The sequence below is a fragment of the Cimex lectularius genome, unplaced genomic scaffold (assembly GCF_000648675.2).
Source record: "Cimex lectularius strain Harlan isolate CLEC.00 unplaced genomic scaffold, Clec_2.1 scaffold165, whole genome shotgun sequence".
NCBI classification, from domain to species: domain Eukaryota; kingdom Metazoa; phylum Arthropoda; class Insecta; order Hemiptera; family Cimicidae; genus Cimex; species Cimex lectularius.
Genome location: NW_019392863.1, coordinates 15,888 through 40,417, shown reverse-complemented (window position 1 = coordinate 40,417; position 24,530 = coordinate 15,888). Strand labels below are relative to the sequence as shown.

Below are 24,530 nucleotides of genomic sequence, written 5' to 3'. Positions count from 1 at the left end.
CAATGTAGTTTAATAGGTTTCAATTAATTAAGGTTTTTAGTTGAGATAAAAAAAGTCAATGTCACGAGCGGGATTCGAACCCACGATCTTCGGCTAGATACGCCGCTCTTCTACCACTTACTTCGATCGTGACTTCGATACCTACATACTATTCGCATGTTTTAGAAATAAGCCGAAAAAAGATTATCATGTAACAACATACAGAAACTCTCTTATAATGAACTTTATGACGAGTATGAAACTAAATAAAATGTAATTACAACCCGAAAAAAAATAAATAAATATGTAAATAGACGTACGTAATGGACGAAACCACTTTTATACAACTACTCGCATTTTTAGAAATAAGCCGAAAAAAGATTAGCATGTAACAATAACATACAGAAACCCTCATATAATGAATTTTATTACGAGTATGAAACTAAATAAAATATAATTACAACCCAAATAAAACAATAAATATGTAAATAAACACAACAACCAACAAACACGAAACCAGGTTTCGCTTTGTGAGAAACCGCTAGAAGAAATTATATAGACAATAATAAATTGTAGTGACCCTCAAACTATCAAGACTGAATGGCCAGAATGAGATAGACGGATCATCAGTCAGTTGTTCACGAAACCCTCATCAGTGAAAATACTTTGTCGAACCAAGTAGACTTGTGATTTCCAGCAGTACACTCCTGAAAGCTAGAGAGCAAAATATAACATAACGGGGAAAAGAAACGGCCTCAAGGCAAGTTTTCGCTACAGCTTTTTATGGCTCTAAAGTAGTCTTCCCGGTCGATTTCTTCTTTTAAGAGAACGATCTAAGCTGCTTACTACTACTGTACATTTCTAAAGCGAGTGAAGCCCGCATTTTGAAACAACAGGAGCTGGCCACGCATCAGGAAATGTCATTTTGCTAGACCCCAAAACAACAAACTGAACGCGACAAAAATTTGAGGAAAGGTTTTGGAAGACTCTCGAATATCTACTTCCAAGAGACTTGAGATTTGATTTTTCCATATTCAAACGTTTGAAATGGGCTTTGGGATCGTGCCGGTGATGACGATGAGGTGGACGGACTCGAGCGAAACAGGCTGGTGATCGTCCCACTCTTTTTACAATGACGGAATTAAAAAAACTACCAATTTGGAAGGAGAAATTTAATGAAATCTGAACGTGAGATATTTTTCATTATTATTATTTTTTTATTGAATGACTTTTTAATGACTTTGTAATGACTTTCTTACTCATTTTTCGTTAACCAAAAACACCAAATATGTCTTACTTGTTCCTTTGTGGAAAATATTTGGTTTTTCTCTTAATCGGTAGGAGAAATGTTTTTCGAAGAGCGATTAAACCAATAAATTTTAAAAATTATCGTTTACATTTTGGTGAACCACGATTAATATCCTTTTTATTAATTACAAAAACCAATCAGGTTTTTACGTTAAAATATAACATAATAGCTGTTTTAGAGGATTGAATTGTTTACTCTAATGTCAGCAAACTACAAATATCACATCAGTTGAAATTTTCCATCTCCAAAAATAAAATAAACTAAGTAAATCGATTATGTTTTTTCATCTTGTCAAAAGCATGAATAAATTAAAATTAATAAAGCTTTCAAAATTTCTCTGTAAAAGAAATTACTAATACTAATTAATTAATAATAAACATTATTTGCAAGAAGACAGATTGTTATAAACAAACGGGGTATTAAATTTGTCAAAACCCTAAACCCTGATGTTGAGGATATGATTTTACGACCTTTCTGTTTTGCCTTTATTGAGCATAAACAACACATAAATTGCGGGATTATTTTAAAATATAAGGCTTGACACGTAAATACTAATTCATTTACCAAGATACATGTTGTATTATAAAACCACCATTGATACAATAATTATTGTTGTTCTTCGATAAAACTTGATTTTTTTTATTGTACTTAATCATTTGTGATTTGGGATTATGTGAGGTAGCTGCTCTTTATTTATTTATATTGATGCTGGAATGTGGTTATCTCCCTACAAATAACTATTTGAGTAATAATTCCAGCATTCTAATCTGACAGCAACTCTGAAATCACGCTTAACTAATTTATTAAAATAACTATTAAAGTTCCAATTTTAGTGGATGAGGAATAAGTATTGTAGATATTTTCGAGAAAGAAAACGCGGTTCCGTACGTTCATTTTGGTGAAGAGCAGGCCGACGCAAAACTCACTTCACTATTGGAAAGGCGTCGCGGTGTAGCCAAGTCGCAATTTCCGCCAAATGACAGAGAATGACAAGAACAAAGAGGAATTCGTATAATTGATTACTCCAGGACACAAAACCACCTGGTTTATCGTTAACCATGGTTACACCGGCAAAAAGTCTTCTTAAGATCTGATAGCCAAGCAGCTATTATGCTGTCAATGTGCCATAAATTATTCCGAAAGTCTCGTTTTTCTCTCTTTCTTTTCAAATAATATGGTAAATTAGACCAAATCCTGGTAAAATTAAAATATATAATTCAGGATGATCCAAAATTTAAAATAATAATAATAATAATAATAATAATGCGAAAAGTACAGTACTACAGTAAGATAAAACATAAATTGAGAAAAAAATTTAAGGATAAATAAGTGTTGATATAGCATTAGCATGTAAAAAAATCACATCAAAATTAGTAAGTGAATGCATTCATAATCTCCAAAACCTGGGGAAACACAACAACATGATTCTTGGGTGCCAGGGCACAGAGCAATTTTGGGTAACCAACAAGCTACACACTGGCCGGAGGAGGATCCGCAAGACCAAACATAAGCCCTGTACCTATACTTGGGATTATGACAAAAGAAAAAAAAGAAAATATGTACATAGAAATAAAACAAAAGGAGAAGTGGATAAACTCTAGAGGGGTTAAACACAGTAAACTTATGATGAAACAACCCTCACCAAGACTGGCAAACTCACTGCTGCAATTGGAGAGGTCCAAATTAAGAGGAGGGGTAGGACTATTAACTGGTTACTGGGATCTGAAAACACATCTACACAACATGGGCATCTACTACGATGATCCCATCTGCAGATTGTGTAATCAGGAGGAAACAGCCACCCGTATCATCTTCGAATGCGAAGCAACAGCTCAATGGAGATTTAACCTAACATACAGAAAAAACCGAAGGAATGAAACTATAGCAGCAACAATCAATAACCTACTACTTCTGAGAATTTTCGATTGCACTGAACTAAGGAACTAGGAAGGAACAATAAGCCAGAAGGCTGCAGAGCCTGGGGAGCACAAACCCTGCTTCCTAGTATCCTCTATTATTCTCATTACAATTATCGGTAACCATCCATCGGATCAAGGGGGTAAAATGTATCTTGATTTTCAACATAAAAACGCAGGCAAGATACAATAACATAGAACAGAGGTCGGCAACCTGCGGCCCTTTGCAACTTTTTGCGCGGCCCGCCAAAGCCCAATATAATTTTAGGAAAAATCAACAAACTTAGAGCGTGAGCGTGCCGAAATATGGCCGGTGACAAAAATGCGCGCTAACAGAAGCATAGTTGGAAACCTATTTTACCCTAAATTAAAAGAAAATTCTTCACATTTTGAGTATTTTCACTAGCACTTGATGAAAGCAACGATATAACTAGCACCGCTCAATTTTTATCCGTGGAATTGATAAACAATTTTGTGTAACAGAAGAACTTGCTGCATTAAAAAGCCTCCATGGGAATACAAGATATATTTTTGCAACTATTAGATGTTTTCAATATGTACGATCTCAAGTGGGAAAAATTAAAAATGTGACAACTGACGGTGCAAAGAGCATGACGGGTCACAATACTGGTTTGGTAGGCATGATTAATAAAAAATTGAAAGAATTAAATATTACACAGCCTCCTCTACAACTTCAATTGTATTATCCATGCACTTTGCGCAAAAGTTGTAAATTTGAAAAATGTTATGAATGTTCTACTAAAGTCCATCAATTATATTCGCAAAAACGGTATGAACCATCGAACATTCCGGAATTTCTTAAATGAAATTGACGCAGAATATGAAGATATCATTTCTTTTTCTGAAGTAAGATGGCTCAGCTGTGGTAAAGTTTTAAAAAGATTTTTCGAGTTGATAGACGAGATTGAAATGTTTTTGACAGAAAAAGGAAATAATATACCAGAATTATCAAATTTTAAATGGATAAGCGGGTTAGCTTTTTTTGTGGACATTACAACTTACCTCAATAAATTAAATATAACACTACAAGGCAAAGGAAAGTTAATCAACGAGCTATTTACAAAAATCAAAAGTTTTCAGCTTAAAATAAAATTGTTTATTTCTCAACTTGAAAAGAATAATTATTGTCATTTTCCTACGTTGCAATCGTTTTTAACCAAAAACGACAAAGAGTGTCCTTCGAATATTTTTATTGAGTCACTAAAAGTACTGGATGAAAATTTTCGTCATCGGTTTCAAGATTTTTATGCAAAAGAAATGGACATATTAATATTTGAAAATCCTTTAAAATTTGATATTGTAAAAGCACCAGACAATGTACAACTAGAGTTAATTGATTTGCAATCTAACAATGTATATAAAAATAATTTTGATGAAAATAATTTAATTGCATTTTATTTAGAAAACAAATTTCCCAATTTAAGAAATTTTGCAAAATCAATGATTTGTATTTTTTCAAGCACCTATTTATGCGAACCAACATTTTCAAGAATGAATTTCATAAAACCAAAATATAGAACGTGGTTGACGGATGAAAATTTACAAAACTTGTTGAGGATCTCAGTATCCCAAACACAACTGGACTTAAATGAATTATCAAACAATATTCAAGAACAAAAAGCGCATTGAATTTTAATGAATGAATAAAATGAAAGATAAACTATTTTCCTTAATATTTTATATTTACATATTTATACATATGTAATTGGAATTGTATTTTCTTTTTTTCCCCTTTTAAGAATTGTAAAATTTTTGTTCTCTGACATTATTGTTATTATAGCATGTCAATAAAAATAAATTTTTTCTATATTGATTTTTAATAATATTTATACTCGTATATGATATAAAAGCACTATTTAAGTTACATTTGAATGTGCGGCCCGCATAAAAAATTTTATTTTGAAAATGGCCCGCCGTCCGAAAAAGGTTGCCGACCCCTGACATAGAAGATAGTGTTGTTGATAAATTGGAGACATTTATTTTGTTTTATTATGCTACTTTCATACAAACAAAATTGTTGCCTTTTAGTAGAGTTATAGCATTTTATTAGAAAGACTCCCTGTAAAAATTGCCAACAATATCATTAATTTAATGACTATTAGGAAGGTATTATTAAAAATCGAAAATTCAGTAATTGCTCCGTAAGTAGGGCTTCGCCAAGGTGGCATATTAAGTTCAAATTTATCTGCAATTTATTCACGATACATTAATTTAATACCCCACGGTGTAAGCTTCTTATTATTTGTAGACAATAATGTTTTATGCTAAACAAGTAGATTTTAATAACGCGCTAGGTAAAGTTAACGTGAGGATATTTGCAATAAAAACATGGTTATCCAAAAATGGGATGATTCTGCCGGCGGAAAAATCGTCTTATGTTCTGTCGCTAGGATGAGGAAACTTCCTTTAGGTGAAGGGATAATACCTGCTGGTTGGAATAGTTTAAAATAGTTAAATAATAAGTTAACATCATTTGATTGAAATTGTTCTGACAGTAGGTTGACAACTATAGGAAGACAAGAGAATTTCTATTAACTGCCGTCAAAAATGGTCCTAATACATTTTCATTCTTTTAATTGATTGAAGAAAAACAAACGTTTGTGTGTGTACTTTTGCGTGTACAAATAATCATTATTCGCTTTTGTTGATAATTAATTATTTAGCTATTACTTCTGACCAGCGTCGGGTGGTCATTATTCAACGAATGTTTACGTTCTGTTCGGAAAATCAACTCAATAATCAATTAAATAATGCAATTATAACTACAAGTCTACTCGGTCACGTTGAAAGTTAAAACGCAAATTGCCCTTAATTGAAACTTTCCAAAATCTAATTTTCCTTTCATTTGTCCATGTTTTCAAAATGAAGGCAGGAAGGTACAAAGAGCCTATCAATAATTCATTTTCTTTGAAATATTTTATATAAAAAAAATCAGAGATAAGGCCAATCAAAATATAAGAAAAACACTCAGTTCTTTTGTAAAAGACGACTTTGAAACTATTATTAATAATCACGAGATTAACAAATATGAAAGTACTTACAATACACAATAAAACCTCAAATATTCAATTTTATATGCACTAAAAAACCTTTCCACAAAAAATATTAAAATACGCAGCCCCCGATTAAATAATTAAAACATATATTCATTTTGAAAGGGAGTAGGCCAGAACAATCTCAGCCACACAAAAATATTATAATTTAAAATATGCAAAATAAAAAATTAAGCTTAATTACGTTCATGACCTGAATTCAAATTGGGGAGAGTGAAATTTCAATGTTAGTTTATGTAAAAGTACAGCGTTTATCGCTCAACAAATATTTGTACCTCGAAAAAGACTTTCTAACGACGACAGAGGTGATGGGAGCTTTCTTATGAGAAATTAACATACCTGGATCGTTGATTCCTTGTATAACAGATTCAATGCCTTTTTCCACAACTCGACTACTTAAAAAAAAGTATTGTTTCAGGAAATGCAAAAAACTGCACCTAGAAGTTTTGAAAATATGGGCCTCAAAAAAAGACGCCGATTATTTCAAGAGATTTCTATTGTATCACATTTTTTTTGTATCTTCCCTGGCAAATTAACTGAAATCCGAATGAAATTGTTGTTGTTTTTTCCGAATTTTTTCATCCACATTCTTATGTAGCTAATATTTTTTTGTTTTCAGTAATCCATCAGTAATGCATCCAAATTGTCAATATTTTTCAATTATGCAAATGTTAGCAATATTCTTCAAACATACAAAAATGTGCGGAATAAAATTTGAACTGTTGCACCCGGGGGTATGATTCCGATAAATACCTGATCATGGCCGTAAGTGTTAGCAAAAAGGAATTTGCAATTGCATGCAAATCAGGGCGCTACTCGTGAGTAAGGATTTATTGAATTTATTACAGCAATTTCGTCTTCTAATCTATCTGACCCGCCTCTAAAATCCCAGAATACTGATGATGCTGCAAAAAGTGGAGGACAAGGCAGAACGAGGACAAAGGTACCCAGTGTATATTTACATTGAAAAAACAGTCTTGCCCTAAATTGTAAACAACAACATGGAGCTACCGAAACTTCCACTCAATTCAGATGCTTGGTACACCACCTGGACAGCAGATTAACATAAAAGACTGAAGAAACAACCTACCAGAAGACTTAGATAAACGACTTTTAGGATCGAAATCTGTTGTCAAAACTCAACTAACTCTATGCAGACTATGACCGTTTTAGACACACGGAGTGGAACTGTGGGATTTCGCCAACCAATTAAATTCTTATCGTATTCAATTCTTCCTATTAAACGTCTTCCGACAAATTGCCTTTCTACATCAGTTCACCATAATATACAAAATATGTGAAAAGTGGTCATGAACCAAATCTTCATCCAACTTGACGTATCCATGCCCCTTGTCATTTCGTTATGTGAAAAAGTGAGCAGCTTATGGTTTGTGTAAAATACAAACCGTACAATTGGAATAATATATGAGAATTTTAAGATCAAGGCTTTTCTACTCGACCAACAGTAGTCTGGACACAAAAAATTGCCATGCTTACTCAGTGAGGTGGTGGGACAGACGAGCAAAGACAAAATATTCGGCTATAGAAATATTCTCTAAAAGTAATTATTCAGAAATCGTGAGATGCGGTCTGGTGTGATGTAGGTTTCAGAAAAACATTTTCTTTATGGTGCCAACGTTTCGATCTTTATTAAGATCATGTTCAGGGCTCAAAGTGTTTGTCTTCTGTGTAATTGTGCCATTCTTGCGTGTCGTGTTGAGAGTGCCTGGGCACGCTAAAGAAAATGTTTTTCTGAAACCTACATCACACCAGACCACATCTCACGATTTTTGAATAGTTATCGATTAACGGTCACTAATCACCACACACTTTTCTAAAAGAAAACACCCCATTTTTGAGCCGAAAAGCGTTCTATATTCACGCATTAAACTGGGACTTACGCAATAATATGTGATTAATGAAATGACATTACCAATAGGAGGACTGTTTTCAATATCTCCTGAATAAATTCCCTAAAATCACAAACGTGAAAATGACAGGAGATTTTCATAGGATCATAGATTGGCAACCTGATGACGACCCAGAGTTTGAGGCAACAATGAAATACATTTAAAATCACGCGTGGATTATCTTCAAGTAAGTATTACAAAGCTTCCTGGTTAAAACCCAACTACTATAAATCTGTGTAAAACATTCTCGACTCTTTAAATTGCTTGAAAATGAGGCAATGGCACAAAGAAAAATGTAACGTTAACTTGATGGCAGGCTATTGCTAGAATCTTAGCAGAAAAATGCGAAATAAGGACGAGGAGAAAATCAGCAAAAAGGAAGTTTGCTATGGAGTGAAATACATAAATCCTTGTATATGATTTTTTATTTTGTTTAATAAGTATTCTGTTCGGTTTTGTTGAGTATTGTATTTAGTAAATAACTATATTTACTCGTTCTCTCTCTTATTTGTTATTTTTCCTAATATCGGATCTATCAAATATCCTATTTTTTGTTTTTTAGTTTCGTGTAGAGCCTGTACCTCATTGTGAACACTCTGTCTATGATAAATAGTCTATTTTTGTGTATTATTGATTTTCAGTTTCTCCCTTTTTTCACACCATTTTATCACCCATCTCGAAATAATTGAACGTTCATTTCTTACCCACTAATAATTTGAAAGTAGATAAATTAATTCTTATTATTAAAAATTTATTAAAATAAACTAATTTATTTGTAACCATTTTAAATAATTTATTCGTTAATTATTCCTTAATTATGGAACATTCTTGTTATTGGTGGGATTCAAATCAACCTTGTAGTGTACATAATTTGCGAATTATGTACCTTACAGTTGAGTTACTCAATTAACAGGCAAACAACCCCCTTTCTAGTTATAATCCATTGAAACTATAGTACAGTTATTATTATGTTTGCATTTTATTTACATTACATTTGTTAATATAATAATATAATAATTTTACTATATTAATATCAATATTCTTAATGTGGTATCAATTGAAATTTTCAAAAATTTGAATAATAAATTTAAAAAAAAATGTTTATACGAATATCTACTATTATATTGAAAATCACTTACGGAAATAATCATACCAAAACATTATTTTTCCCCTTAAGTATTTTTTAAACAAAATATCTTTCTTAATATTTTATGTAAATGCATCCTACACTATTGAAAGCAAAATTTCAATTTCATTCATGAATAATACAGCCACTGGATGAGATAGGGAAAGAGCTTTTGTTTTCATCATTCGGCAAATGGACTCAACGGACGGCAAATCAGATTAAGGGATTCCTTATTCCTTTTCAATATGCAAAAAAATCAAATTATCTTGGAACAGGGTAAAAACTTAAGGACTACCGGATAATCCCTTTACGGTCTGTTCAATAAGGTCGTCTGATTCGTTTCATCGACCATGCCTTTCGAAAATTTCGTAAATAATAACGCATATTAAATTGATTGATGTATATAAGCTTAAATCGGTGTATATATGTACAACCAAACATACATACTAAATTGACTTATTGCGGCAAGCAGTGAGAATCACCTAGGGTTTTAGCTGTCTGGAGTTAGACCTCTGTCCTGTGCCGCCGCCGAAGTTAGGCTCCAGATACTGTCAACAGCTAGGACATTTCGGCCACCAATGCATGCAGTTAAAACCTACGCACACTCTCATTTATTTTTAAATACATTATTACCTGTTTACCCAACATTCAGTCAAGCAGGGTGGTGAAGTAGTCAGTATTCCTCCATTATCCTTTACACATGCCTACTGTATAAATTATCATATCGGCCTCTCATACTACATTTTCACGCCAATAATTACATTCACTCTCAATATACAGAAAATAAAATAAATAAACGAGAAATCTACTAAGTTATATAAACAGTAAAACATCCTTTTTGCTGCAATGCAACAATCGGAACAAAAAACCCAAATACTAGTTTCCAGACCAAAACCAGCTCTCTTATTAGATAACATTCCTTGCATCCAGGCCGCTCTTCAATTAATTCGGCCTCATCGAACAAACTCTACATGCCGGATATATATATATATATATATATATATNAAGTCAATAAATAATTATTTCTATTTCCATGCAATTTTCGCAATCGGCTGTTTTGTTTTACAGTTCTGCACATAGCATTTCCGTATATATATATATATGAATCTAATTGAGGGTAAATGAGTTACTCAGTATTATGATGTAGGCCCCTCACGATAATTAATCCTCCAATAATAGGATCGATGGTCCCAAAGACTCGATGTACAATTCTCGTGTCGAATGGAATTCCTCCATTTAGAGAGATATAAGAATGTATCCTTTCAATTTTGTGGTACACGTCGTGTAAGTGTTCGTACTTTGTTCTTCAATATTCCGTTTGAGTTCCAGAGCAGAACTGTGAGTTGGTTGGAGGGTAAATGATTCAGCGGGAGAGCTTGGGGGGGAGGTGTTCATCTACAAGGGTAGTGAGTAGGGAGATCAGAGAAGAGATAAATGATTTAAAATCACTAAGGAAGAAGGTGATGTGGGGGTTATTGGTGGGTGCATTGCTAGCGACATGAGCATATCTGAGGTGATGCGTTGAGGTTTTCTCCCAGGCTGGTGAAAATGTAGTAGTGTCCGGGATGGTAGATCTTTTTTTGATAGATGGTGGAGGTGCCTTTCTTCTGACGGGAAGTCCTGGGAAGTCGTTCGGTGTCATCGCTGGTTGTGATTGTACGATTGTTGCGTTGAATATGCCTTGCTGGTGTCTTTACTTCCGTACCTCTTTCAGTTCCTTGTGAGTAGCACACTCCTTGTATTTGGCAAGGATTGATGTTGATCTTCCCTTCAAGCCTCTGTGTGGATGGTTCCAAAATGCACGTGTGTGATCGTAGTCTTAGGATATCTAGTGCACTGTGCAATATTAGCGCGTCTTCGTGTTCCCTCAACGTTTTACCATCGTGTACAAGAAATATCATTCCTAAAATATATTTCTGGAATTTTTATTTTTCTCGGGGACAACAAAAATAGAAGGTAAGTGCTGTGTTTCGTCGCTGGACGAAGCACTGATTTGATAGTGTTTTTCCGCAGCTCGTATTTTATCTCGTTATTTGACGTGGTTTGGTGAAGACCTCTAATGACTAATGAAAACGCAAAAGCACTTATCCTCTTCCAGCTGGCAGCAGTGGTAGTTGTAGTCGTTTGCCGCCAGGAATTTGACCGCTTTTCAGTAGGTATTACCGTCAGTTGTATTTATCAATTGATGTAATAATAATAGTTCACGCGTGAGCGACAATAAATGTTTTCTCTGCGTAGTAAACAAATATGTTATGTTGACTAGACTTATTGGTCTTATCTGGCTTCGTTAGCTTTGCTGTCGAGGCGGTACGGCGTTATCAGCGGTGTTCTCTTCTTTGGACAATCTATTATTTGGGAAAGATGGGCACTCCTGTTTTAATTTATTTATATTTATATTTTTTTAAATTTATTTTGTACTGCCTTTTCCTCTCGTTACGCTAACTGAGGATGAGTCCGATTCCAACACCGTAAATTTCGCCTCGTCCATTGCGCGCGAAAGATCCTCTTTCATTAATGTTATCGGCCCCAGTCAACAATCAGTCACTATTACTCTTCCTGTTAATACTGTTACATGTGTTAGTAAACCCGCAGATAATCCGGGGTCTCCACACTGGCGTCGTGGGCGACTCATCGGCACTGTCCCGTCCGGAAATTACTAGAATTATTTTGTCTATAGTTGAGTGTAATATCAGCCTTCTTGATAAATATTGAATAAAGGGATCTAAAAAAAGGGATATTCTACATACTAACATGGACTGGCAATGGGTGGAAGATTTTCCCCAGTGCTGGCAGATTTAGTCATCATGAATGACTTGTTAGATTGGGCGTTAACTCATTGCCATTCACAATTAAATGCATAAAGAAATATGTAGATGATTTATTTTTAAATGTTCCAATTGCTCATGTAGAATTTGTCTTGAGAGTGTTTGATGATTACCACAATAATTTACAATTCACAAAGGAAAAAGAAAATAATGGGGAATTGTTAGTTTCTAGATTGAACAATGTAATAACTACAAAATGGTACATGAAACCTTCATCTTCTGAAAGGATTCTCAATTTCAATTCCTTCCATTCATTTAAGTGAAAATTTAATGTGGTTTATAATTTAATTGGCAGAGTATTCAAACTGAGCTCTCCTCAACTCCACCGTGATTGTAAAAAGACTGTGATCAATATTCTAGTCAAGAATGATTATCCTCTATCTCCAGTCAAAAAATTATTAAACGATAGAATTCTAATGTTTAACTGCAATACAAATGTAGCTGATAGGAGTAGTGACCATACATATTTCAAGTATATATATATATATATATATAGAACAATTACCTTTGTTAAGGAAATTTCTAATAAATTGATAAATTTGGTTAGGAATAGAACGTCTAATTTTAATTTTACATTTGCATTTAGATACAAGGACAATCTCAGAAACTATGTTTTTCTCGAAATTGAAGTCCCCAGTACTGAACTATGTACTAATGTTGTTTACAAATTGCCTTGCAAGAACTGTGAAAGGGAGTATTATGGACAAATCAAACAGTTACTCAAGGATCGATGTAGACAACATGAATATGATTGTAGGGACAGAGACAAACAGGAACAGCTCTTTCCCAGCATTGTCATAAACTCAAACATAAATTTGATTTTGAGAAAGTACTTCGCCGTAACACTTGTCTTAGCATATCCTTATACAATACCTGTTCTTCAATCCGACAAAGTTTTCTATTTAGGACTACTATTTTAGGACTTACATTTGGTAAATGACTAACCTGGAATTCTCTCAAACGATTTAAAATACTTTCTCACCTACTCAACCGACAATCAAAATTACCATTAAAATCAAAACTTTCGATATAAACATATCTATTTGGCTATACGGGTGTCAAGCTCGGATCGGCCAAATATTCCAATATTCAAAGATAACAGTTTTCTGCCCCTTTTGACGTAAGCAATAACACAATTCACAGAGATCTTAATATGCCAACTGTTTTTTCAACCATCCGAACATATTACAGACGTTTTCATAGTAAATTACATTAACACACAAATACGATTTCTCCATTCCCCACAATTACCACGTCTGAAAAGAATATGGTTGAGAGACCTCTTATTACGATTAATATTATTTTATTAATCCAGAGCGGCTACCAATGGGTAGCTTTCTCTATAACGCCCATAATGCCGCTATCATAAATTAAAATCCAATCTGCTGATTGTGTATAATACATACATCGTTGTAGATAAAAATAAACGAAGACGAAAAAAAAGATCACATCTGGTTTTGTTTTATGTATAAATTATAAATGATTTTCTCATTGTAAGCTTATTTTAATTAACTAACAGAACAAAGAAAAGTATTTTGGATTTGTTAATATTGGGTTGTCCGGAAAATAATGCAGGATTTTAAGTTTTCATTAAAAAAAATCTATATAAAATATTCTGTTTACGTTTACAGGATTACTCATTTGNGTATGGGAAATTATTTTGATTAAAGAACATTGCTTTAAAGTAACTAGTTTCTTTTTTTTTGTTTAATACCAAAATCCTGCATTATTTTCCGGACAACCCAATAGGTATGCCTGAATTGGGTTTTGAAGATGAAGATTTTGAAGGGAATTTTGAAAATTTCCTTTTGAAGTCAAGGTTGTTGAAAATGATTGAGAGACACAAGAAACGTTAACTTTATCACGTAAATGTAAAATTCCTTATACACAGAAACGTGGTAAGATATTTGACTCGATTCTGCTCATTTCGTCTTTTCATCAAAGGCGACTTTAGCCTCAGTTAATCATTTCTAAATGCGAATTTCACACAAAGAGGTCACGCTCAGCGTTTGGAGGGTTTTGATTGGAAATCTTGTGAGAGAACTTACTTAACGAGGTATGTTCCATTTCATAAGATGAACTATGCAGATAGTATGTATAACATCTGAAAGAAAATTTATATTTAAAATCCAATAATTAATCACACAATAAATTTGTATGATAATATTTAAATATTGGTTATTTTATATTTTGGGGTTTTTTTTATTGGCCTTATGATCTTGCATATTAGCCATAGTACGAATTCTTGTGTGTTCAAAGTGGGGGTTATCGGGAAAAAAAGGCCAGAGGCGACGGTGGGAATCGAACCCACGACTGGTTAAACTTAGAATATAGAATGTAAGTAAAACGAAGGTTGAACCAATAGTTTATCAGAGGTGGCCTTCTCTAGGGTCGTGATTTCAATATAAACAAAATGTTCATAAACTGGTATTTTTATGCAAATTATTCGTCGTTAGACCTACACTTACTATTGTAGTTTCCAGATTCTGAATGACTATTTTTCTTAAGTATTATACATGGAGAAAACTAAACGTTTTCTGTATTATACAGCGTGAATATATCAATAATATATAATTGTAAACATTTTATATTTATGACGAGATGGTCAAGGCTGGGACGTCCAAGCATCCGGGCCTGACCACCGCGATTTACATTAAAAATGCAATCAAAAATATGATTAAAATAATATTCATCACTGCGAACTGCCTAATGTCGTTCACCTTTCATGGCCTTTTCAAGTCATTGTGACTTTTTTACGTTTGAAGACCCTGTGAAAAGTACTGTGTACTTTATCGACTCTATGTAGTGTTTGCCTATGGGAGACCCCATACCGGAACACCACGTCCATTTAACAATACTTGTTAAGTGCCAAAATTGTGGAATCTACATGATCTTACATCCTATCATATTGCTTGTACAGTTCATCGTATAGAATGAAACATACCTCATTAAGCCAGTTCTCACTCAAGGTTTCGAATTAAAATCCACAGAAAACCTTGTCTTATGGCTGTTTCCGTCTTTATAATATGTATCTTATTTTTTTCTGTAACAATAATAAGTAGTGCATAAGGAGTAACCAACCCACAATTTGAAACATTATTATCACAATTTAATTTGTATAAATAAATAACATATAAATTTTAATAAAATTCAGGGTGTCCATTTTAGATGGATCGGCTGCATTTCTCTTGAACCAATGACGCTATCAAAAAATAACTGTTTAATATTTTTAGTATATTTTCAAATTTGTACATTTTTTGGAGAAAAATTATACAGGGTACCATAGGCCCAGTTAACTACAAAAGTTCAAATACGACACTATACATCCTGACATCATTTTAAAGGATTTTTAAACTGAAAACAATGTGCAATCGGATTTTAAATTGGTCAAAAAATAACAAAGTTATGACAATAAGTTGGAAAAAGAATTTAGCCATTTGATTTGCTGTTTATTAATTACATTTTATGTTCGAACTGCCTGTCTTGCATAAAGATGCAAAGTCTTGCTTTTTTTTAACCACTCTTCACCGTTGCTCAGAGCGACAGAGATGAAAAATGTTTTCGGCCCTTTGCTTCTATCCTATCAGTTTGCTGGGTTATGATTGGCGTAGACACTGTTTTTTATATGGCCCCACAGAAAATTATCAAGTGGCGTTAATAAGATAATAATAGATAATATCCACCTATCCGGAAGTGATGATTCAACCAACGTCCCACCTGCAAAGAATTGGCTGCGGGGCTTCCATCAAGCTAGAGAATCATTCTTCGTCGTTGTTGCAGAGGAACATCTAATAAAAACTACCTCACAAAATTGAGGAACTGAGTACCATTTAAAATATTTTCGTACAAATAAGGCCCAATTAATTTATTTCCGATAAGTTCACACCACATGTTAATACTGCGAACCACCTGATGATGACAAGAGTACGAAATTCTCGGTTTAGTTCGGTTTAGTACGGGTTCGAAAATTCCAACGGTTTAGTATGCTATTAGAGGCGAGCTTCGATTCATCAGTGCATAGGGTGTATGGATGAACGTTTTCTTCAGCCTTCCAAATCGACATTTGTGCAAGGAACGTTAGTCGCTTGTCACAATCAGAATCCTGAAGAACTCTGGACAAGATGAGAGCGATGTGGCTTAAAATTGTCCGGAATACATCTCTAATTTTATATTTTGAAAAACCTTAAACCTTTCCACAACATTTCGGAGAGGGAAATTCAGATTTTCGCGAACATAGTAAATCTTTCGGTTTCTTTGTGATGGAACAGCAATTGATCCTTATCCCCACTTATTGCGAGAAATACGAATAAACGTTTTGTAGTTTACTTTTGGGCCATCAGGAAATTTGTGGGAGTACAATTACACTGCAAGACGTGCAATATCACCACCTATCAATAAAACAGTCGTACATATCAACTCGGCGTTGATCGGAAAAATGTGCTCTTCCGCACATTTTGAATGGAATACTGAATGTAAAGAATAGGTACTATTCTAAAACTGATTTACTTCCAGGAATTAAAATTTGCTCTCATAATGCGAGTTTAATAAACAATGACAGAATGTAAACAATAAAGGCAATTAATGTTTACTTTAGTGAAGAAGCAAATTATCGACATTAACAAGAAACAAACAAAATGGGATTTTTCAATCTTTTTCCCTTAACTTTGTCATTTTTTTCACAAATTTAAAACCCGATTGCACCATTGTTTTCAACGTAACAAATCATTTAAAATGATGTGTCAGGCGTATAGAGTCATATTTGAAATTTTGAAGTTGAACTGAGTCTGAGGTGTACCCTTTTTACAAAATTAATTAAGTAATTTTTCTCCATAAAAAAGGTAAAATTTGAAACTAGCCTAAAAAATATTAAACACGATTTGGTGTCATTGGTTCAAGAGAAATTCAGCCGGCCATGTAAAAGGGAAACCCTGTATATCAATAGTATATAAGTTAATTAAATTATGTATTAGCACAAATAAATTTCACAATTGAATTGCTGCCGCTTAGATTTTTTAGCGCCTCAAAAAAGCTATCTTGAAACATATTTTGACAACACCGTGGCGAGTTGAGATGGAGGATGATCTTCAAAGGTTCTCTTGCTACTCTATGTACTGAAGAGCTCTGCAATGGATTTAATATATGTGTTTTTAATACCAATACCAAAATCTATTTGATTGTAGTTAGGGTTAAGTTCAGTTGTATTGCCTTCTTTGAACCACTTTGAAAACTACTTTGTACTTTATAGCTTGTTCCATGTTTGGTTTATATCTGACCCTGACATGATTTAAAGCAATCTAAGCAGTGTTGCCTCGCCTTGCTTATGACCCTGACTAGCACTTTCTGGCTTTTTCAGTTTCAAAAGTATTTTGTATCTACCTTAAGCGTTTCAGAACACGGTTTTTGACTCTATGGACTGAACAGCTCATTGTTGTAAATTTTGTTTAAAAGTAAACAATCCTACTTTGGTCTGTCAAAATAAAGCAATATTGCAACAAAACAATGTATTTACATATCGTTTCTGTTTTACAATGACAATATTTACAGAAATGGAAGGAGTATTGACTCACTCTGGTTATATCCCTGAAGTAACTTTCATTAGCTATAGCCTTTTCACAGTAAACAGTTGTATACTTTTAGCCTGTTCTAGAAGATGGTTTTTGACTGTACTGATGCCACACATTATAAACACTGGTTTAACAGTAAACAGCCCTTTGGTCAACTAAAATAAAGCAATACTGAAATTCTGCAATTTCTTTTTAGCTTTGGCAACTTCACCAAGATAAGTAATTACGACAACGCCCTGCTTATAACCCCAATGCAGCGTCACCCATGTGCTGTTGCTGTCAATGGGATATTTTTTGAAGAGCGTCACTTTGAAGGATGAGATATCTTTTTTACTCTGTGCTTGTTCCTAAAAACACACCCACCCTGGAAGCCGTAGCCCACTAGTGTGGTTTGAGGCTCGAGACCCCGAAACGGCCCACCTCGAGTTCTCATCCACGGCCCTTTTCTCAATCCGGGTTCCTTCATTCTATCCAGTGACCCCTCCCCACCCTTGGTTGCAAGGGGGTGTTCGGGCACAAAATAATGGTGTAGCGCAGAGGGCGTGGCAACCTCCCTAAAGCACAAGCTGTATTCGTGTCGGCCTAGGGTCGGCATGGGCAGCGGGTGCCTTAGCAGAGTCTGTAGCCAGTGCACCAGATCCTGTCTGCATAGACGGGGGAGGGTGTAGGGCCATTTGTACCACGGGGTAACTTAAATGTTCCAAAATCAGCCCAAAGTTACACTGGGAATGGTTTCGTGGTGGTACGTGGTGACGCCCCCTACGGGAACTTAGACAGAGGTTGTCTTCTACTTGTGACCTTCGTGAAGTTTGCGTATGGCCATCGTTATACACCTGGCCTCACGGGATACGGCGGACCGGACGACAGCCTATAGGCGTTGAGGACGCGATGATTATGTTGAATAGTCCCTCGAATGCGTGAGTAAGCAGACGGAAACGGGTAGTGAATCCGTTTCTCCTACTCGAGTATGCTTTGCATTGTTGTGTGTATGACCGGCGTGGTACCCTTGGGGAAGCGAAGGATCGGACCACCTAGGCTGAGCCTATGGCGTCCATCGAATGCGCATGGTAGGTGTAGGCTCAGCTCGACAAGAGGTTTTTACCGTAGGCTGTGCTCATCTAGGGGGTGGTTAGCAATTCCACTTAAAACAAAACCGCGGCCGAGGCGGATCCGGTAGTTTCTACGCTGGGAAAGCCCCTGCACTCTGGGAGATAGAGTGGCCTTCCTATCTAGGGAGCGCGCGGGAGAACAGGCTGATGTATTTCGGCTTGTTAGCGCTTTGCGCGCGGCATACGACTCGATGCACAATGCGGGCCCGACCATTCGGAGTGGACAAGCGAAGAGCGAGGTGGTCTTGGCCCTTAGGGGCTGGGGCGCCTCTACACCAATGCTGCGGCGGTAACACCATTCCGTCGTATGCGGAAGTGCGTCAGCTCTCATCTTGAGAATCAAAGCGTCCGATAGGCCGAATAGGCCAGGTGCGGACGCTAAAGATCTTCTAGTCTTGTGACGAGTACTCGGGAACGACATGTTCCTAAAAACATTTTGTTGACTGTAGTCTATTGACACTGCGACGTTTTCATGAGTACGTGTGTTGATTACATCTGTCTAGGGTATGTTGCGCCGCGCTTTCACTTATCCGCGGTTGGGAACTCACTAATGAAGAATTCGAAGAAATCAAATCTACCATAGGAGGGATGAAGAAAAGGAATAAAAATAAAACATAATAAAATTTAAAAAATAAATAACAACAGGAATGAATAATAAAAATATTCGGAAAAATAGCTCAAAACTGAAATATCGAATCGCATATATATGATCCAATCAACTGCTAACTCAAGCAATGGACCCTCTCCAACAGAAATTCCAGCAGTTGAAAAACTATACAAAGCAGCCCCCTATAACATGATTTTTGAGAAAGCTGAAAGGACAAACCGCTAATTCATCACCATCTACTTCTCACTGGGCAATTTAATTTATATTTTTTAATATATTTTATATCTTTTTTAGGCCTTAGTAATATTTTGTTATTTGTTTGCATAATAGCATGTTTGCGTACCTGTTGAATGTACATATTGTTTTCCAGCGTAGAATAAACATTATGTAGCTTGTTCATCTCATCCAAGACCTTACATAAAAAGTATGATAACGTACATTGTAATTTTTATTGAAGAACAAAACAATGTGAAATAGGCATAACATAAGTTCAGTCATAACATTTTCAATAGGCACACGCGATACAGAAAGTCTGATTGGTATGCAGATAGGAGAAAGTGTTTTCGAAACCAGAAATTCGACGTGTTTGTTATCCTCCGCGGTGGTGCTTGGTACATATCCCCCTCAGATAACGTGTGTCTACTGTATACATGTATCCAGGCTTTATACGGCTACACAAAAAATTATAATTACAAAAATACGTGTATATATGGCGTATATTGAGAGGCTCCATAAAAATCTAATAAAGTTTTGCCCTCTCGTGGCTCATTTAAATCCCATTACTGGGCACTGACCAGTGACTAACTCTAAACTGTATACTGACTCGTGACCAACTGACCACTGTCAACTCAACTCCACTCAATACTGACTACCAGTAAGACAGTATGCTTCGACTTTTACATATCTTATTCTAATCGTTCAATACAATAAAATTGACACAATTAACTATTAGTTACACAACTAATTACCTGTACAAAAAAAGTCTTCTTACGATGTTTTGAAATAACCAAACAATTTAACCCTGTGTGGTTTTTTACAATTTATCGAAAGTTCTGCATGTGAAATGAAGTAACGATTACACAAAAATTAATACAATTTAATCTCAATTTTTTGATTAATAAATTTTTTTAACAAGTTATTCTTTTTGAACAGTTTTTCACCTTAAAAAGAAAATCTTCTACCAACTTATACTTATAAAATAAATATACTCTACAATGGAAATTAATTCATGTATTAAGAAAAATATGGTTGAGTTGAAAAATTATTGTTACGAGCGGGATTCGAACTCACGATCACTGTCCGGACCACTTGAGCTATTATGACGGTTAGTACGACCATCTAAAAGCTCCATATAGATTAACAGAAATTAAATTAACTGGAAACTATTAAGAACTTTTGGTGCCAATTAGAAGAATGAGAATATCATCGTCCTTCTCCACACATTATGCATGAACTGCCTACATGTCTTTTTTTGATGAGCAAAAGCAGTAACAGTTTTGGCAACGTGCTTCAGATCGAGTGGTCTTTTTATTCCCTCGTGTCACGTTTAACAACTCCCGTTAACAACCAACGGGTGGAAATCTGTCACAATGGCTTCTGGTAAATGGAGGGTGTAAAAGGGTGGCAATCGCCACTAGCTACGAATGTACATGACAGTCAAACATAATCGCAAAAAAATCTAATTGAATATCCGTTTTTATGGATTAATTAAGAAAATTTAATTAAGAAAAAATAACCTTAATTAATTTTAATGCGACATACGCACTTCAATTTTGAGCATTATTAACCAACTGTGATTAAAAATTAATTATTTTTATTTAAAAAATTAATTTTAATGGTTTGGTAGAAAATTAATCAAAACACCGGAATACGATTTTTTGACATAATGAATTTAACTAACAATTGATTGTACTCGCTTCGGCGGTACATTTACTAAAATTGGAATAATTTATCGTGGAATTATTTAAGCACGAGTCGCTGTCGCGGAATCGGCATGAATTAAGAAACCACGCGCGACAGACGCGACGTTTATTAATATGAATAATAATAATAATAATATACAGGAGATTTTACTAACTACCTTAAAAAACTACCTTAAACTACCTTACGAATTTACGGACTTAATACTTATATAAGGGGTCGTCGGTGGCCGCAACGGTTTAGTCGTTGACATGGCGCTCATCACCGTAAGGTGAAGGTCCCGGGTTCTATTCCAGCGGCCCTGCATTCGAATCCGACATACTTACAAATGGGCTTTTTTTCAAAAACACCGGCACCCTGAGGGTTTATATGACCTCTGCTGTTGCGAACCCTCGTAAAAAAATAATAATAAAATAAATAAATAAAAAAAAAATTCCTAAAATTTTTCATATTTGTTCCAATCTTTTGTTAAGTCGTTGTCTCTTAAGCCTTGTTTGTGGGTTCCATATAAACCTTATGTCTAGATAGAGTTTTAATTGTATGACCTGAGTGTAAGGTACTTGTTGTTGATGAGGAGATCAATACTTTCTTCAATGGGCACATTTTTCCTAATTTGTTGTCCACTTTTTGCTAAGCACAAAGTGTTTTTGGATGTTGGTTGGATAGGATTCATGTTAGAAGGCGGAATTACTGTGTCATTCGCATAGGAGGTAATCATGGCATTGGAATGCAGAAGAAAGTCAGCGGTATAAATGGTAGCAAGATGAAATCAAGAATGCTCTGTTTTGGCTGCTCTTGTGCTCATCTGATATCTGAGTATTCTTTACTGCTCCTCAATATTGGTGACCATCCACCTACGCCTGTGCGTATGACCTTCCTTGTCACCCCCGGCCTCGCGGGATAGGAAGGATCGGACCACCGAATCGTATAGGGACGAGGACGCTAAGACTGCGCCTCAACTCTTTAGATTTAGCCTACTTAATGTGGAACTTCGGCGACAATGGGTAATACAGTGACAAGGCGGGAGGTGTAGCCTGAAAAGGCGAGCCCCGTGTCTTCGTTCACTTCCGTTTCAATCCAGGTCCTTCGGCATTCTTCCTTGAGACCTCTCCCAACCCTTGGTTACAAGTGGTGTATCTCGGCGCAAAATAATGGTGCAGCCTTGAGGGCGTGGCAATCTCTCTAAAACATAAGCTGGAGTCGTGTCGGCGTCAGGGTCGACCGGGGACGGCAGGTGTTTTATCATCACACGAGGGTTAGTATACCAGATCCTGTCTGCATAGACGAGTTGGTGCATAACCATCAGAAATGTTCCAAAGTCCAGCCCCTGCTACAATGGGAACGAACTCGTAGTGGTTAGTGCTGATGCTCCTGGCGGGAACTTAGAGAAGATGCTGTTCTTCTATTTGTGTCATCCGCCCATGCACTTAAGTATAACCTTTGTTGCAACCCCGGCCTCATGGGAGATGAAGGATCGGACCATCGAAGCGTATAGCGTTGGGGACGCTCAGACTACGCTGACGGAGTCACACGAATGCGTGAGAAGTGCCGGATGGGAACGGATAGTGGTCGGTGGTGCCTACACAAATGGCGTCCTTTACCGAAGGCAGTCTCCAGTCTCCTCTAGGGAGTGATTAGCAATTCCACTTTAAACAAAACCGCGGCCGGAGCGGACCTGGAAGTTCTTACGCCGGAGGAGCCCCAATATTCTGGGAGTGGCCTTCTCTATCTAGGGAGTGCGTGGGAGACCAGGCTGATGCATTTCATTGGTTAGCTCTTTTACGCGCGGCATACGGCCTGATGCTTAATGCAGACCCGTCCACTCGGAATGGGCAAGCGAGGAAACACGATTTCTGAATAATTATCGATTAACGGTCTCTACTTACCACACATTATTATTATTTAAAAGAATTTATTTTTCAAGTTTAACGCAAAATGTGTCATTTTTTGAGCCATCCGTCAAAAATGTTTCAACGAGTGTTTTAATTAGGCAAAAATTAGGTCGATATAGATTTGATTAAATTTCAATATATTTTAAAATTAGTAGTGAGTCATTTCTTGACTCGTATATCCTCGCTGTCTGACGGTTTCAATTTCGTAAGACAGCTTTTAAATTAAATGTACTTAGCACTTCTCATTCAATTGGCAATTGATAATAATTGATTAAAAATCATTTGAAGTATATATTTATATAGTTATATAAATTAATTAAGATCATTATATGTATATATTGACTTAAAAGAGGCGTTTAACTCGGTGGATCATTCTTTTCTTATACAAGGTGTCTCTTTCAAGTTCTGGTCGTCTAAACTTTCTATATTGTTGTGCTACTTCGAATGTGGAGGTGGTATTAATCCATGTCTAAATCTTTCAGGTAGAGGCCGTGGTGCGCCAGGGATGCTTACTTAGCCCAATCTTAGTTTCCTTTTACACGGATGTTTCTCGTCACGATCAAATCATATAGACCAATATCGCTACTACCAACAGTGTCTAAACTCTTCGAAAAGTTATTATTAAAACGAATAAAACACATCGTTGAAAAAAAGAAAATCATTCCTGACCACCAATTTGGATTCCGAGCAAGACACTCAACAATAGACCAAATTCACCGAGTAACGGAAGTAATAGAAAAATCTCTCGAAGAAAAACAAATTTGTTCTGCTATCTTCCTTNATACAAATTTAATTAAAAAAAAAAAAAATGTTTCTCGTCACAAAAAACTCGACATATTTATGTCTTATTGCAATTTATGTAATATATTAACTATTAATGTATTATTTATTATAGTTATTACTTATTAATTTATTAACTATTATGGAAATAGTCAATCTAAATTTTTGATGTAAAAAATCTCATTAATAAACTTCAGTCTGAATAGAATAAAGTCTAATTTAATCGAAATCTCAATTTTAATTTTTCAACAGGGTATCACATAAAGCCACTTTTAAGGGGTCACAAGTTTGGGTTGCCAAAGTTTAGAAGAATCTTTCTCAAAAAAACTTTTTTTCTCTTTACTCTTACGCTTATTTGTAGATTTATTGATTCATACAGATCTTGAACGTTTCGAGAAGTATACATTGAAACTGCATATAAAATGTACTGTACCAATGTCCTTTCCTTAGACGACTATCGGCTATTTAAAAAAAAAAATATATATATATCATGCGACGCTAACCGATGCTACCCGACGC

General features: G+C 35.3%; 1 protein-coding gene across 1 annotated transcript in view; it reads right to left on the bottom strand.

Moving 5' to 3' along the window:
* LOC112127621 (atrial natriuretic peptide receptor 3) overlaps window positions 1–24,530 on the bottom strand; it is a 71,784-nt gene that overhangs the window by 46,483 nt on the left and 771 nt on the right. The window lies entirely within an intron of this gene.